The sequence below is a fragment of the Nuphar pumila genome, chromosome 3, assembly GCF_984573655.1.
Source record: "Nuphar pumila chromosome 3, dmNupPumi1.hap1.1, whole genome shotgun sequence".
Lineage (NCBI taxonomy): Eukaryota > Viridiplantae > Streptophyta > Magnoliopsida > Nymphaeales > Nymphaeaceae > Nuphar > Nuphar pumila.
The window spans coordinates 26743582-26758702 of record NC_143251.1 but is presented as its reverse complement, the minus strand read 5'-3'; the positions used below and the strand labels follow the sequence as shown (position 1 = coordinate 26758702).

Here is a 15121-nt window from a genome sequence, read left to right as displayed (position 1 = left end):
ACAACATTCATCTGGAGACCCAAAATCTAGGAAGTGTTTGAAATTTTGAATCATATATGGAGGTCGTCCCGTTGGAGTTCCAAGGATCCATTTGCCGGAGTTTGAATCCTTCAAATCTTGGCATGGGGCATGCACCACATCCAAGCAAGTCCCCCATTAAAAGCACCACCATCAATCACAATTAGGGTTGGGAATCGGGCCGGCTCAGGCCCGTTTAAAGCTCAGCCTTCTAGGCTTTAAGTTTCGCCCGGCCCAGAGATGGACTGGCCCGTTTACTAATGGGCCGGGTTTTGGCTCTTGGCTCGGTTCTTAACAAGCTCAGGTTTGAAGGGCAGCCCATAACCCAACCTGGGTCAATGTGAAACTGGCCCGGTCTGGCTCGGCCCAGCCCAAATCCAACATGTCGGGTTCGGTTGGGACCTTGAGACCAAACTGATCAGATCTGATTTGAGATGCTGGTATTGGGTCTAATTAGATCTACTATAAGAGAAACCATACCCAGATCATATAAGAATTACGTGAATCAGACCTGGATCATACTCGGTAAAATAATATTTTTCATCTTTTTCACATTGAAAAATTATGGGGCTCTGGTCTGGTATGAAATTTGCAAACCATACCTTGCTCCAGACATTAATCGGACCCTTTAAGTCTGATACGGATTCTAATCGGACCACTTTGTTTATAACCAAACCCCTGACCCTTCAGGGTTTTTGTACAGGTTGGGTCTGGGTCAAACCTAACCCATTGACACCTACAGTCAATAAACCAACACATGTAGATGGCCGGGCTGAGCATCACATTTTTTGTGCAATGCGATTGAACTTGAACCTATAGGATGGAAGCAATGAGTAATGATGGAAGCAAGTTTGCCTTTGTGCTCTTTCAGTCACACGTACCTATAGGACAAAAGGAAAGACTTGTACTGATACTTTTGGCACTGAGGTAACTTGACAAATCCCCTATGGACCAAAACAATGCGGTCACTTTCAATCCAAACCGGCCTTAACTTGCTCTCTCTCTCTGGCGTTGATAGCTGTAGGAAGTTTCCGGGTACGTTATCTTGGAAATTTATGTACCAGACTAGCAATTCATAACCACAAAAAGGAAGATAAAGTTGAGTAGGGTCCCCTAGCTTATAATGGCTATGATGCCTTATTTTAAGGCAGGAAACTTAATTCGAGTCTATGTGAAAGAATTGGTCCCACCATGAGCGTGAACTTTTAATTTGGAGACTACTTGGAAGACGACTAGATAACCGTGAGCGGACTTGTGCACCAAGAAGCTTCTTCTCTCTTATATTTAAAAGTCTCTAGCATAAAGAAAAAGTTGAATCGGATAAGTTGCAACTGACACTTAATAAATGCGTAGTTGGTGTTCCCTTGCGACTTACAGTGTACAGTTGTGCTTAAAGTCTGTTTTGCTTTTGTTGAGTCTGATGTAAGTTGCTCGGTTCAGGTGAATCAATACCCCGAAGGGGCAGCCCGTATACTTGAACTGTAATGGCCTGCGGGCAAAATTGTGATTGAAGTAAATGCGTTGAGCTTTTTTTTGTTCACCCTCGTTGTGATTGCTTCTTGTGATTGCAATTTCTCTCCCTTTATTCTCTTTTGCTCTCTTGCACTCTGATTACAAGCTTCCGCGACCGGCAAACGAGTTGACTAGTAGGCTTGCGGCGGTGAGCAAGGACCGTCGCGCCGCGCCACGCAGGCCCATTGAAGGAAATAGGCCTGTGACAAGTGGTACCAGAGCCCGTTTTCGTGCTGGAGAAGGGACTCCGGAGTCGGTGTCGACAGACACGCCGACAGGCTGCGATTTGTGAGCAAGACATCGTGGCTCCTTATCAAAACTTGCGCAACTCCAAAGGCAAGGCAGTTGTCAAAGCTGAGGAAATGGGTTCACCTCAGGGCCAAGAAAAGTTGGTTGCAACTGTTAACAAGCTGATGGAATAGGTGACTTTGCATGAGGAAGCGATTTTACGCGCATGTGAATCATTCAATGGACTGAATGATGTGGTGGCGAGCCTGCAAGAGCAGGTAACCTTATTAATGGGCAGGTCACTTCGTTGGCGACTACAGTGGCTGACTTGCAGACTGAAGTAGGGGAGCTTCAGTTGAAGAACCGTACGTTGCAGCGGACGGTGACCCTAAATGGCGGAAATGGTGAGAGGCCATCAAGGATTGATGTGCCAAGACCCGCAAAATTCAATGGTTCTCGTGACAGCAAGGCCATTGAGAACTTCTTGTTCCAAGTAGAAGACTACTTGAATATATAGAATGTGACCCTCGAAGATCTGAGGATTAAGGCTGCAGCGGCCTTACTTGATGGAGATGCTATCGCTTGGTGGAGGCGGAAGCGCAATGACATGGAGAGGGGTCAATGTGTGATAGACACCTTTGATGACTTCAAAATGGAGTTGCGCAACTACTTCATGCCAAGAAATGCGCAGAGGCAGGCTTACCGGATGGTTCGTGAGCTCAAACACTTTGGTTCGTTACAAGAATATATCAGAATGTTCCAGAAGCTTATGCTGGAGTTACCCAACATATCAAAAGACGACATGTTCAACTGGTTCATTGTGGGACTTCAGTTATGGGCACAGTCTGAAGTGAAAATGAGCAACCCCCGTATTTTGGAAGAGGCATATGTGGCGGCCGAGCGCTTAGTTGACACTCAGCGTAAGTCTTTCACCCATCAACCAAAGTCAGGAAGAAGCCTGACCACGGAGGCAAGAAGGGTGAGCAGCGTAATGATAACGGTGAGGCGTCGACACGCCATCAATCCGAAAAGAAACAGAACTTCATAAAGCATAACAACAACAACAACAACAAGGGTGTGGTTGTGACATGTTGGTTCTGCGATGATAGACATATCGTCAGGCAATGCCCAAATCGCCTCATAAAGGATGATGGGCAAGTCAATGCTGCACAGGAAGAATACAGTGATACTGAAGCGATGCAACCAAGGATGGGGGCCATGCGATCTATTAACGCAGCTAGAAGTTGTGCGGCTAAGAACATGTAGGTCAGTAAGAAACTTATGTACGTAGAAGTCATTATGAATGAAAAGTCTACTTCAGCAATGATAGACTCCGGGGACACACATAACTTTGTCTCGCGGGAAGAGGCAGAGCGGTTGGGCTTGAAAATTGGGCCAAAGTAGAGGACCATCAAAACAGTAAACTCTGAGGCCAAGTCCGTCCTTGGTGAAGCAAGAGATGTGGCTACTCAAGTGGGAAGTTGGGTCAACAAAGCCAACTTTTCTGTGGTACCCCTGGACGATTTCAAGGTGATTCTATGTATGGAGTTTCTGCGAAGTCAGAATGTTATGATGCTGCCAAAGTTTAACACGTTGACGATCATGGGGTCAGACCTGTTTCACACAGTGCAGTGCCTTACGCAGAAATGCAAGTCTTCAGTGTTATCGGCAATGCAACTGAAGAAGGGTGTCAAGCATGGGGAGCATACATTGTTAGTTGCAGTGCGTGCAGATGAAGAGAAGGTAGAAGCAGCAGTGTCACCGACCCTAACCCCACTATTGGAAGAGTTTCGGGGGGTGATGCCTCCGGAATTGCCAAAGCGTCTTCTGCCAAGACATGAGGTCGACCACAAGATTGAGTTGACCCCGGGAGCAAAGCCTCCCACAATGGTTTCATACCGTATGGGGCCAGTTGAACTGAAAGAGTTGTGCAGGCAGCTAGACGAGATGTTGGACGCAGGCATTGTTCGTCGATCAAAAGCCCCATTTGGTGCCCCAGTACTTTTTTAGATGAAACATGATGGCTCCAAACGATTAGGTGTGGATTATCGTGCTTTGAACAAGGTCATGATGAAGAACAAGTATTCATTGTCACTGATAGCGGACTTGTTTGATCAGCTAGGCAACGCCCGTATCTTTTCCAATCTAGATCTGTGATCGGGTTACTGACAGATGAGGATTGCCGTGGGTGATGAGCCGAAGACAACTTGCGTCACTCGCTATGGTGCGTACAAATTTCTAGTAATGCCATTCGCGTTGACAAATGCTCCAGCTACGTTCATAACTTTAATGAACCAGATCTTCTACCCTTACTTAGCCAAGTTCGTGGTAGTTCACCTGGATGATATCGTGGTTTACAGCAGCAACATGGAGGAACATGTCGGGCACTTGCGAACAATGTTTCAGGTGCTGAAGGAGAATGATCTCTGTGTCAAACTAGAGAAGTGTCTCTTCGGGCAGGAGGAGATTAGCTTCCTTGGCCATGTTGTGCAGCGTGGTGTGCTGCGTATGGATGGGCAGAAGATAAGGGTCATCCAGGAATGGGTTTCGCCAAGCAAAGTGCCAGAATTGCGGTTATTCCTCGGTTTGGCAAACTATTATTGGCGTTTCATTAAAGGCTATTCTCTCATTGTTGCGCTCCTCACAGATTTGTTAAAGAAGAATCGGGTATGGCACTGGACAAGAGCATGTCAAGATGCCTTCAATGGCTTGAAGAAAGCCTTAGTGAGGGAGTCAATGCTGTGACTGCTTGATCATTTGAGACTCTTTGAAGTCCACACGGATGCCTCAGACTTTGCCATTGGTGGAGTTATTATGCAAAATGGTCATCAGATCGCATATGAGAGTCGCAAGCTAAAAGATGCAGAGAGGCGTTACACAATGCATGAACGTAAGATGACTGTCTATGTGTATTGCCTCAGGACCTGGCGGCACTATCTTTTGGGTGTTGAGTTCGTCGTCAAGACGGACAATGTAGCCAAGAGCTATTTTCAGATGCATAAGAAGTTGACGCCTAAACAAGCTCGTGGCCACAGTGAAGAGAGAGAGAGAGGATGGCGTCAAAGAGAGGGAGAGAGAGGGAGTCGTGTGGTGCTCCTTGGGATTTAGAAAGGGATAGGTAAGGTTATAGAGGGGGCTGAGTCAAGGAGGGAAAGAAGCAAGGGAGAAGGAAAGAAAAGAAGAAAGAAGGAGGGAAAGAAAGGAAGGAAAAGAAGAGAAGAATGAAAGGAAAAAAAGAGGGAAAAGAGAAGAAATGAAAGAAAGAGGAGAGTGGGAAGAAAGGAAAGTGGTGAAAGAGAGGGGGTCGACCTCCCTAGTGGGGTCCACTCCCTCTTTCTAAGCTAATAATAAAAAAGAAAAGAAAAAATAAAAGGAATTTCTTTTAAAAGAAAATTTTCAAAATTTCTGAGTGGGGCACCACCTTGGAGTGGGTCCACATGTTTTCTTAGAGGGACTAAATGAAAATAAAATAAAAATAATAAAAAAAAAATCATTTGTGGCACCACATTGGAGTGGGACCCACACAGTTTTAGAAAAGGTTTTTTAAATAAAATAAAAGAAAAGTTTCAAATGTGGCACCACTTAGAGTGAGCCCCACTTATTTTAAAAGAAAATTATTTGAAAATCCAAAGGAACTAAAATGAATTTATAAAAAAATTGAAATAAAGACTTTTGAACTAAATAAAAAGCTTTTGCATTTTTTAAATGAACTTCAAAATTTAGAGTTTTGTCCCCCTTGGTAAAGTGGGTTCAGCTTAAAAAAAATTAAAATTAAGTTTGAAAGAAATCCAGATTGTTTTCTCGAGAAAATATTTTGAAATACAAGGTCTTGGGGGTTATCCAAGGGTAAAAAAATGTCAATTTTGAAACCGAGGGTTTGAAATTGAGTTTGAGAAAGCTTTTTTAAAAATTTGAATCTGGATTGAAAATTTTCAAATTTGAAGTTCTGGACCTCGAGATGACATGTTATGCATTGGAATGATGTGAAATGTTATGCACTGATATGCAATGAACTTTGAATGAGGGATTTGAAATCCCAGACTCCTGACACAAACAAAATTTTGAAAATTTTTAGTTGAGGGTGACTGTTTGAGCCAAAATAGAGAAATATTGAGAATTTGAAACAAAAATTGGACCTCTGAGAGATCCAAGCTCAGATGTCAACCCATTTGATTTTCGGAAGTCCGAGAGAAGAAATCTCAATGACTTGTGTGGAAGTGTTTGCGAGTGTGAGTAAAAATTTGGGGTGTTTATAATTTCCCAAAACCAGTTACCAAGATCGCATAAGTCTAAAGTGTGGGTTCAATTCTCTACCGCACATCAAACTCCATCGCACCACTAGCAATCATCACCTGCATCTCCATGAAACGGGGTCAGTACTCTTGCAAGTTGGTAAGATAATATCCACAACTTACCATTTTATGAAATACATAAGCAAGCTAGCATGATGCAACTATCAATAACATTCTTTTGCAATAATTTAACAAGTGCAACTATAAGCAAGTAAAGACAATGAGCAGTGAGTGACAACAACAACTAGCTAGCATGCTTTAGATGATGAAATTAGGTAAGTATCTCGTAATGAACATGCAATTAAGAACCACAACTATGTAGTGAGCTAGAACATCAAGTATTCAACATGCTTTAGACAGTAAAATTAAGCATTTAAGCAAGTAAGCAATTAAACATTTAAAAAACGAGCAATGACAGAAAACATCAAACTCACAAGTCAGTAGTTAGCACATTAGTTTAATTATTCTGTCTTTATTACTCCTTCGAGTATGCGAAGGAACCTCGCATTTTGTGAAAAATACCGACGGCGTTTGTTATTCAATTTTACGTGATAATCGAGGTACCTACAGATTGAGTAAACCTCATGTGAGCGGCTCGTGGCTGAGAGAAAACCTCGCATAGGTACGGATTGCAATCCACACTACTACAGTAGCTGAGGTACCTTAATAGGTAACCTTGACCTCCCTAACTCTAAGTAATTGGAGGTCAAAGGATGCCTTTGTTTCCTAAAATGTGTCATAAAATTGATCGGTCACTTAAGGTTGTACCATCCACCCTCTCTAAGGTGAACCATTTTGTGAATGAAAAATCGAGCAGTTTATATTTTTGGGGCTTTAGTTAGTACACATTCCCTCCTTTTGAGGTACTTAGGCACATTTGCCTTGTGTCCTTCGCAGGGAAACACAAACACCATAACAAGGTCTAGCCCACCTATTCATGTGAGGCCAAGAGGAGCACTTCGCCGATGAAGACGACAATAATATTTTATTTTTAAGGGTATATGACATTCTTGAACAAGTGAGCTTGACTCACGAGGTGGGTCTATCGTCCACACATAACTCGCCATGGAGTTTTCAACATACAGCAAGTCTCAACAGATAATTATACCCCTACAATGGTACCCCAAAGTCTCATTTGCATTTTCAGGATGAATCAAGTGTCAAGTGCATAACATGCATCATGTGTTACGTGAAAATGCACACAAATCCATTTAAGCATACCTCATATATTATGAAACAACGAATAATTTAAGACGCTTGATAACAAGTTTTAGTTCAGTGACATGATGTGCCAAAGTGCGTGTGAATTTGTCAACATCATCAAGCATGCAGCCATATAATTTTCAAAATTCAAAAGTTTGCACTATATCATTTCTAAGCAAATCATGACTTCTTTATGCATGACTCTATGGCCAATGCGTATCCGTGTCAAGCATGTGCGAGAAGTGCATGTGTTATAGTGTAATTCGTAAGACATGCTATAAAAAATTACAAAACTTAAAAATCATGCTCATAAGGGAAAAATTGCAATTGTGCCAAATAGTATGTGTGATACATCATATTCAAGCATACTATAATAAAGTTTACTTGGATTTGAATTATGCTATTTAAATAAAATATAAATGCAACCAATTGGGTGTCGTATGTGCAAAGAAATGACAACAACTATATGTTGTCCAAACCATGGTCTTATTGTTGCAACAACGACAACCAAGGTGCTGCTCAAAGGTACCTAGCGTGCAACAACTAAATGTTGCCTGGAAGGCACAAAACTGAGGCAAAACAAAGTAACGAAAGTGTTGTTGCAGCACAACATTTCTAAAAGAACATGCGACAATAAGGGGGCTACCAAAATCATCAAAACTGTTGGGTACTAAGGTCAAGCTGGGCACTGGTCATTGCCACAAAGGCTACAACCTGCATGCAACTAGGACTGTAGGGTGCGGCCGACCATGCAGCCACACGGCCTACATGCTGCGGGTTGCAGGGAAACATTGAAGGCATGGCCAAGGACAAGGTCATGTCGTGTTGACGAACAGCAAGGTTGAGGTATGGTGCAACCTGGTCCAGATTGGGCTAACCAAGCTACAGCCGACTGCAGCCCGACTAGAAGGGTGCCTGGTGCACAGTGCACCGATGGCCAAGGCCAGCTCGGTTGCAAGCTGAATCCAACCGGTCCAGGTGCAGTTGGCCTGCTATGGCCATGCACAACTAGCCGGTGCAAGCCCCCGGGATGTCTGCCACAACAGGGCAGACAAACCACAAAGGGATGGTGCCAAGACCTGCACCCAACTCGACCCAGCCAAGTGGTGCACCAGCCATGCGGCAGTCATCCAGCTGGCCAGGTTGAACCCGAGTCTGTCCCAAATGGGGGCAGACCAGGGTCATGTCGAGCTGACAAACCGACCTGATCTGAACCACATGGTTCAGACACTGGTCTAGGTCTCCCAAACCGATGCCCAGATTGCTAAAAAAAGGCTGGTAATATAAAAGAACATAGCCTCTATAATGTCACCCTTTACAAGCAGTTTTCTTATATATATATATATATATATATATATATATATATATATATATATATATATATATATATATATATATATATATCATTTTCTTTTTAATCACACAGGCAGACTTACAGTCTGAGCAAAGCCCTCGGGTAATGGGTTGCTCTAGGGTTTGCATGGGTTGCACCCAACTTAGCTCAGTCGAGTGGGTGCACCTGCCATGCTACAGCCGCCCAACGACCACAAGGTGCACCCGAGTCTGACCCAAACGAGGTTAGACCAGGGTCATGTCGGTCTGGTCAGACCGACCTGGTCTAAACCACATGGTTCAGACCCTGGTCTAGGTCTCCCGGATCGACATCAAAGTCTGATAAGAAAAGAAAATTGTCCCCTTTTCTTCTTTTTTTTTTTTGCAAGATGGGGTGCAAGAAATGGCAACCCTTGCTCTCAAGGAAGCAAGGGTGCATTCCAGCCACCCCCACTTGGTTGTTCCATGTGCTTGGGGTCCACACGACCACAAAGAGGTCATGGAGCACCCAGCCATGGTGGAAAACCAAAAAAAAATATAACAAATTGCTAAAAGAAACGAAAATGGAAATGCCTTGACATGAAAACCTTGTGCATGGGGATTCTTACAACGTGCATCACATTCATGAAACAAAACAAAACTAAACTTAGCTACAAAGAGCTCTAATCCACCTCTCTTCCACGCATTTCAGAAAATGCAAGAAGGGAAATCGGTTTCATGCTAGCATTGGCATTTTTATATTTTTGAAAGGAACGGAGGCTTGAGGAAAAACTCACAGTGCGGTTCAAAGGTGTGAGGAAGAGTGGTTCTCCCTTTTGCTTATAGTGTAGAGGGGAGTCCCAAGTTCGGTACCCACCCCTACACAAAACCACGAAGGGAGGAAGGAGAGGAGGAGCCCATGGTTGGGGAGAGAGAGAGAGAGAAAAAAAATGCCCCTTAGCCTTTTCTCTCTTCCTTCTCAAAAGCTTATAAATGCTAGGGTTTTACAACGAATGGCTAGAATTTAATCCCAAAAAGAGACGGTCGGGTGTGTCTCACACCTTTCTAGGCAAGAGCAAACTTGAAATACTTCAAGCTTGCCTCCCACGTCCCCTATGGAGTTATAACATTTGAAATTTGTTGAACATCCTTTCAAAAATGCCACCACCCCTCCCTTGGATGATTTCCAAGCTTTAAATCTTTTTTTTTTGTCTAGTCACTTCAAAATGGTGTGGGCTGCGCTCTAGAGTGCGCCCATGTCCCTTAGGCTGACGTTGGCCCTATGCTAATGTCTCAAAAAATTATAAACCTTCGTTTTAGTTTGTTAAATTCCAATTTGGCCTTGTTTTCCAAAAATCCATATTCTCTTGAGATTATACTTAGGGTTTATAATTCATCTTTCTAAATTCTTATAAATCTCAAACATTTCTAAAAAAAACTCATTTAATGTAACAATGTCTATAATGAAAAGCCCTTTAAGAGTTTCGGTGGTTCGATTCAAATGAATATATATATATATATATATATATATATATATATATATATATATATATATATATATATATATATATATATATATATATATATATATATACATAGATCCACATAAGTATAACTTTTTTTTTAAATTTCATCATGTATTAAATTTTCTCAAAAATTTTGTGGGTCTTACAGCTTTAAGAGATTATCCCTATGAAATCAAGTACATAGCTAACATTTGTATGGTCAGAATTTATAAATAAGATGAAAAAAGACTGAAAGGCCCATTTAGCACCTAACGTGTGTGCGGCTACCAATCACTATATATATATATATATATATATATATATATATAATCACTATATATATATATATATTTATTTATTTATATATATTTATATATATAATCACTATATATATGATGTTTGTTTAGGATTTAGGCTTTTGTTTTAGTTTTTAGTTTTTAAATAGCATGAAACATAAATGTTTCATTAGGTTTTTGGGGTTTTTGTGTTTTTTTTTCTTTCAATTAGCATTTATGTATTTTTATGTTTTTCTTTGTCAATCAACCTTAATACATGTGCTTCATTTTAGTTATAAACTTAGAATTTTAAGGTTTTTTAATTATTATATATGTGAATGATGTTTGTTAGGATTTATGTTTTATATTTAACTTTTTAAATAGCATGAATATTTAATTATGTTAGTTTCTTTTTTTTGTATTTTAAATTAACATTTAGGTGTTTGATTTTAGTTTTTTAAATGAGGTAAATATTTAATTAGGTATTTTAGTGTTTTTACTTTTAATCAACATTAAGCATGATTCTACATGCTTAATTTTAGCTAGAAACTTAGAAATTAAGGGGGGGTTTCAATTAGCATATATATGTGAAGGATGTTTGTTTAAGATTTAGGTTTTTTATTTAGTTTTGATTTTTTAAATAGCATGAAAAAATATTTCATTAAATTTTTAGTTTTTTATTTGGTTTTTATATTTTAAATAGCATGAACCATTAATATTTCATTAAATTTTGGGTTTTATGTATTTTTTAAATAGCATGAACCATTAGCATTTAGGTATTTATGTATTTTTTTCTTTTCAATTAACGTTGAACTTTATTTCACATGCTTGATTTTAATTATAAACTTAGAATTTTAAAGTTTTTTAATTATTATATATGTAAATGATGTTTGGTAGGATTTAAGTTTTTTTTATAGCATACATATTTAATTAAGTTTTAGATTCTTTGTATTTTTTTTCCTGTTTTTCATTGTGCAATTGTACACACCCTACTTTAGATTTCTGGTTCTGCCACCACTTGTAAAGGGGAGTTTCCAAACTTTTATCTACTTGAGCTTAATTATGTATCAGTTATAGTAACAAATATCGGGACATTTATGAAAATCTCACGATAACATCATGAGAAATTGACTGAAGTTTAAAATGGTAATTTCTTGCATGATTTTCAAAATATTGTGAGATTTATGAGAAAACATAAATACCATGATTTAAATGCGATATTTGCATTTTAAACAGCTATTTATCGTACAAAACTGTTTTTTAAATAATTTTTATTAATATTTTCTTATAAAAATATTTTTTAGATTTTTAAATTTATTTTTTTATTGGTAAAATTTTGCAGAAAAAACACAAGATTTATGAAAAAAAAATTTTCTCGCGAGTTTTGTAAAAAGAAGCCCCCCCCCATAGACCGCCCCTACACCTCATAACCCGCGGGATTCTCAGCGTTCTTAGCCTACGTGGCTCTTTCTATCTTGCTAAACGCAAACTTTTTTTATTACTAAATGCCAAGTGCCATCACCTTCTTTTCGAGTAGGCTATGGCAAACCCTCCTGTACACGTAAGGAGCGAGTGGCGGAGTGCTGCCGGTGAGAGAGAGTGTGTCATTGTTGCGAGCGTCCCCAACAGCGTACCGCAATCATTCAACGCATAAAAACATTGCACCGTTAACTGTAACGCTGCCGTTACGTTCCCCCAGCTCCTATCTCCACTCTTCAGTGCTCACCGTGAGCCCCACGGACCTGGTCGGCCAAAGGTCCTTCTGGCAGCTTCTGTCCCGTGGCCTCCTCATCGGCAAGAACCCGCTAGAACGCGTACTGCTGGGAACGTTACAGTCTCTGCTGCGTCCTTACACTCCCACGCCCATTAAGTGCCGAGGTCCATCGGTGGGGCCCCATGACGGCCCACACCCACGCCCACACCACCCTACTCCCTACCCCACAGCCGTCCCTCGATGTGGCCATCTGACGTGGACGTCAAGGAGCTTGGCTGTAAATTTGGACCAACGAGGAAAGATGAATCATTACAGTGGGCTCCACATCATTCCTCTCCTCTCCCTCTGTATAGATATGCGATATCACCCTTCTAATGATTCTCTTTCGGTGGGGATATTTTTTTATCGAATCATATTCAACCGGGAAACTGTCCTGCGCCAGACCCCAATTAATGGTTAAATGAAGAATAGGAGGTATTGAAAGGGTGCATTAAATGTATTATTTACAGTTTCATGCAGAAAAAAAAAAGTAACTAGAGATATCAACTTTAAACAGATTGTGCGATTCGGATTATTTGCTCATATTTATATTGACGTGACGTGAACTAGTTGGAATGAACTTTTACCTTCTAATGGCAGATGCTCGTTTTTAAGCGTCTACCAACTAGCCATCTGCATGGTATTGGGATGCATTTTGCACTAGAGAGTAGCCGAGCAAGTTACCATGATACCCCTTTTTCTGTTCATGGTACGAGCAAGTATTTAGTGAACTAGTAGTCTAATTGTGAGTGAATTTTATGACGACAAACATTTTTCTCCAATTTCTGGATGGTTCATATATCAGCGTTTTGAAGTGGTGGGTTTCTTGCTATTTTTCTTTCTCAGGAAAGTGAAGATTGCTATTTGTTAGAGGTTTTGCCCTAGCAAAGCAACGTGATAGACCAAAACCAGAAGGAAGGGCAACCTCCTGTGGTTCTGTCACACTGGCCCAGTGGTCATAACAAAAAAATTGAAGGCAGGCGATTTTACTGTGGTGTTATGACGGTTGTCTATCCTAGTTTTCTTGGAGAGAGAGAGAGCAGGTTATCCCAGCGACGGTTTCACATCTCTGATAAACAGACAGTTCACACGTGTGTAGTGCAAGGTACCGTTGTGTTTGCTGATTGATGGTTGCAGCACAGCAGTATTTCTATTCTCCTCTTTTTTTTCCTCATTCAAGACAAAATGGAAAAGCTTTTCTGCTTTTTGGTTGTTTGAAGCTAGTACTCCACGTCGTCTTGGATAGAAATACTGTCTGTTTTTGTTGCCTATAAATTGAATATATACGCACCCTCTCCTTGATGACTTACCGAGAATTTGGAGAAGTTGAGTAATGGAGGACAAAGAACGGAAGTCGAGATTTAAATGGGTATGCGTCTTCTGTGGCAGCAGCAGTGGAAAAAGAAACTGCTACCAAGATGCCGCCATTGAGCTAGGAAGAGAGCTCGTCAGTACCACCATTCTCATTTTCTGTAACCAATGCGCTTATCTATGACATTTAATCCCTTCTTGTATTAACAAGTTCTTTGTGACATGCTTGTAGGTCTCTAGGAACGTGAACTTGGTGTATGGGGGAGGGAGCGTAGGGCTCATGGGCCTGGTCTCACAGGAGGTCTTCAAAGGAGGTGGCCATGTTTTAGGGTACCTATAAATCCTTTGTTGTTTCTTCTGTTGGTTTATGCTATTAATTATGAATATGATTATAAATTTATTTCTCTCTTTCATTCTTTACAGGATTATCCCTAGGACTTTGATGTGCAAAGAGGTAAATGAAACTGTGGGGAGTGGTTTTGGGCTTTCTATTATTTTTTTTTGACAATTATGTTGGATATTGATTATTTGCTTTAAGGTTTTTCAGATAACGGGAGAGACAGTAGGCGAGGTCAGACCAGTTGCTAGTATGCACCAAAGGAAAGCGGAAATGGCTCACCATTCCGATGCTTTTATTGCTCTACCAGGTCAGTAGTGCACGCAATGCCACATACCTCTCTCTCTCTCTCTCTCTCTCTCTCTCTCTCTCTCTCTCTCTCTCTCTCTCTCTCTGTATATTAGCTTTTTGGTGCAACTCAAGATATATACTTTTGATTCTACTCAGGTGGGTATGGAACTCTAGAGGAGCTCTTGGAAGTGATAACGTGGGCTCAACTCGGAATACATGATAAACCGGTATATGGCCTTTCTTATGGTTGTATGGGCTGCATAGTATTACTTCATGGTTGCAATTTGTATGCAAGAAATCAAGAGAATTTTGCAGGTTGGACTGTTGAATGTCGATGGCTATTACAATTCTTTCTTGAGCTTCATCGACAAGGCAGTGGACGATGGTTTTGTCACCCCTTCTCAGCGGAACATAATCGTGTCTGCGCCCAACTCTAAGGAGCTAGTGCAGAAACTTGAGGTCTCTCTCTCTCTCTCTCTCTCTCTCTCTCTCTCTCTCTCTCTCTCTCTCTCTCTGACTTCTGTGCTACAGGATTACGTACCACAACATGACGGTATCGTGTCAAAAGCTATTTGGGGAGATGGAGACGATTGAATACAACAAATCCTTGCCTGTTGAGATTGCTCGGTAGTGCTCCTCTGAAGAGAAAATTTTTGTTCGTTTGGTGGCAATTGTCATTGTCTTCTGTATATTTGATGGCTTTGTCTGAAGTTCTTCGGTGATGAATGGAATGATCGCAAAGCGCAGAAGGCAAAAGGTAATGAGCTCTGTGGACGGTGGACCTGTAGTTTGTGTTCACTGTGTCCCCTGCTAAATGATGGCTTCAATAGATGGGGGAAAAAAAAGAAAATGCAAGATGTAATGTTGGGAGCAAAGCCTTTATCACTTTTTTGACGGGATGTTATGTGTACGTGTTTAATGACACATGGAAGGCTAATTCGGAAGCTATCACGTTAACTTAACTTACCGTTTTATGCCTCTCTCTCTCTCTCTCTCTCTCTCTCTCTGAGTAGTTTCACAATCTTCCATTCCTATCATAGGGATTAGGGCCTTCTGGGTATTTTTGTTTAGAAATGAGAGTTCCT

At 40.9% G+C, this 15121-nt stretch overlaps 1 pseudogene; it reads left to right on the top strand.

The window, feature by feature from the left end:
* The first annotated feature begins 13430 nt into the window (after positions 1-13430).
* LOC149842381 (cytokinin riboside 5'-monophosphate phosphoribohydrolase LOG1-like) lies at positions 13431-14667 on the top strand (annotated as a pseudogene).
* The last annotated feature ends 454 nt before the right edge of the window (positions 14668-15121 follow it).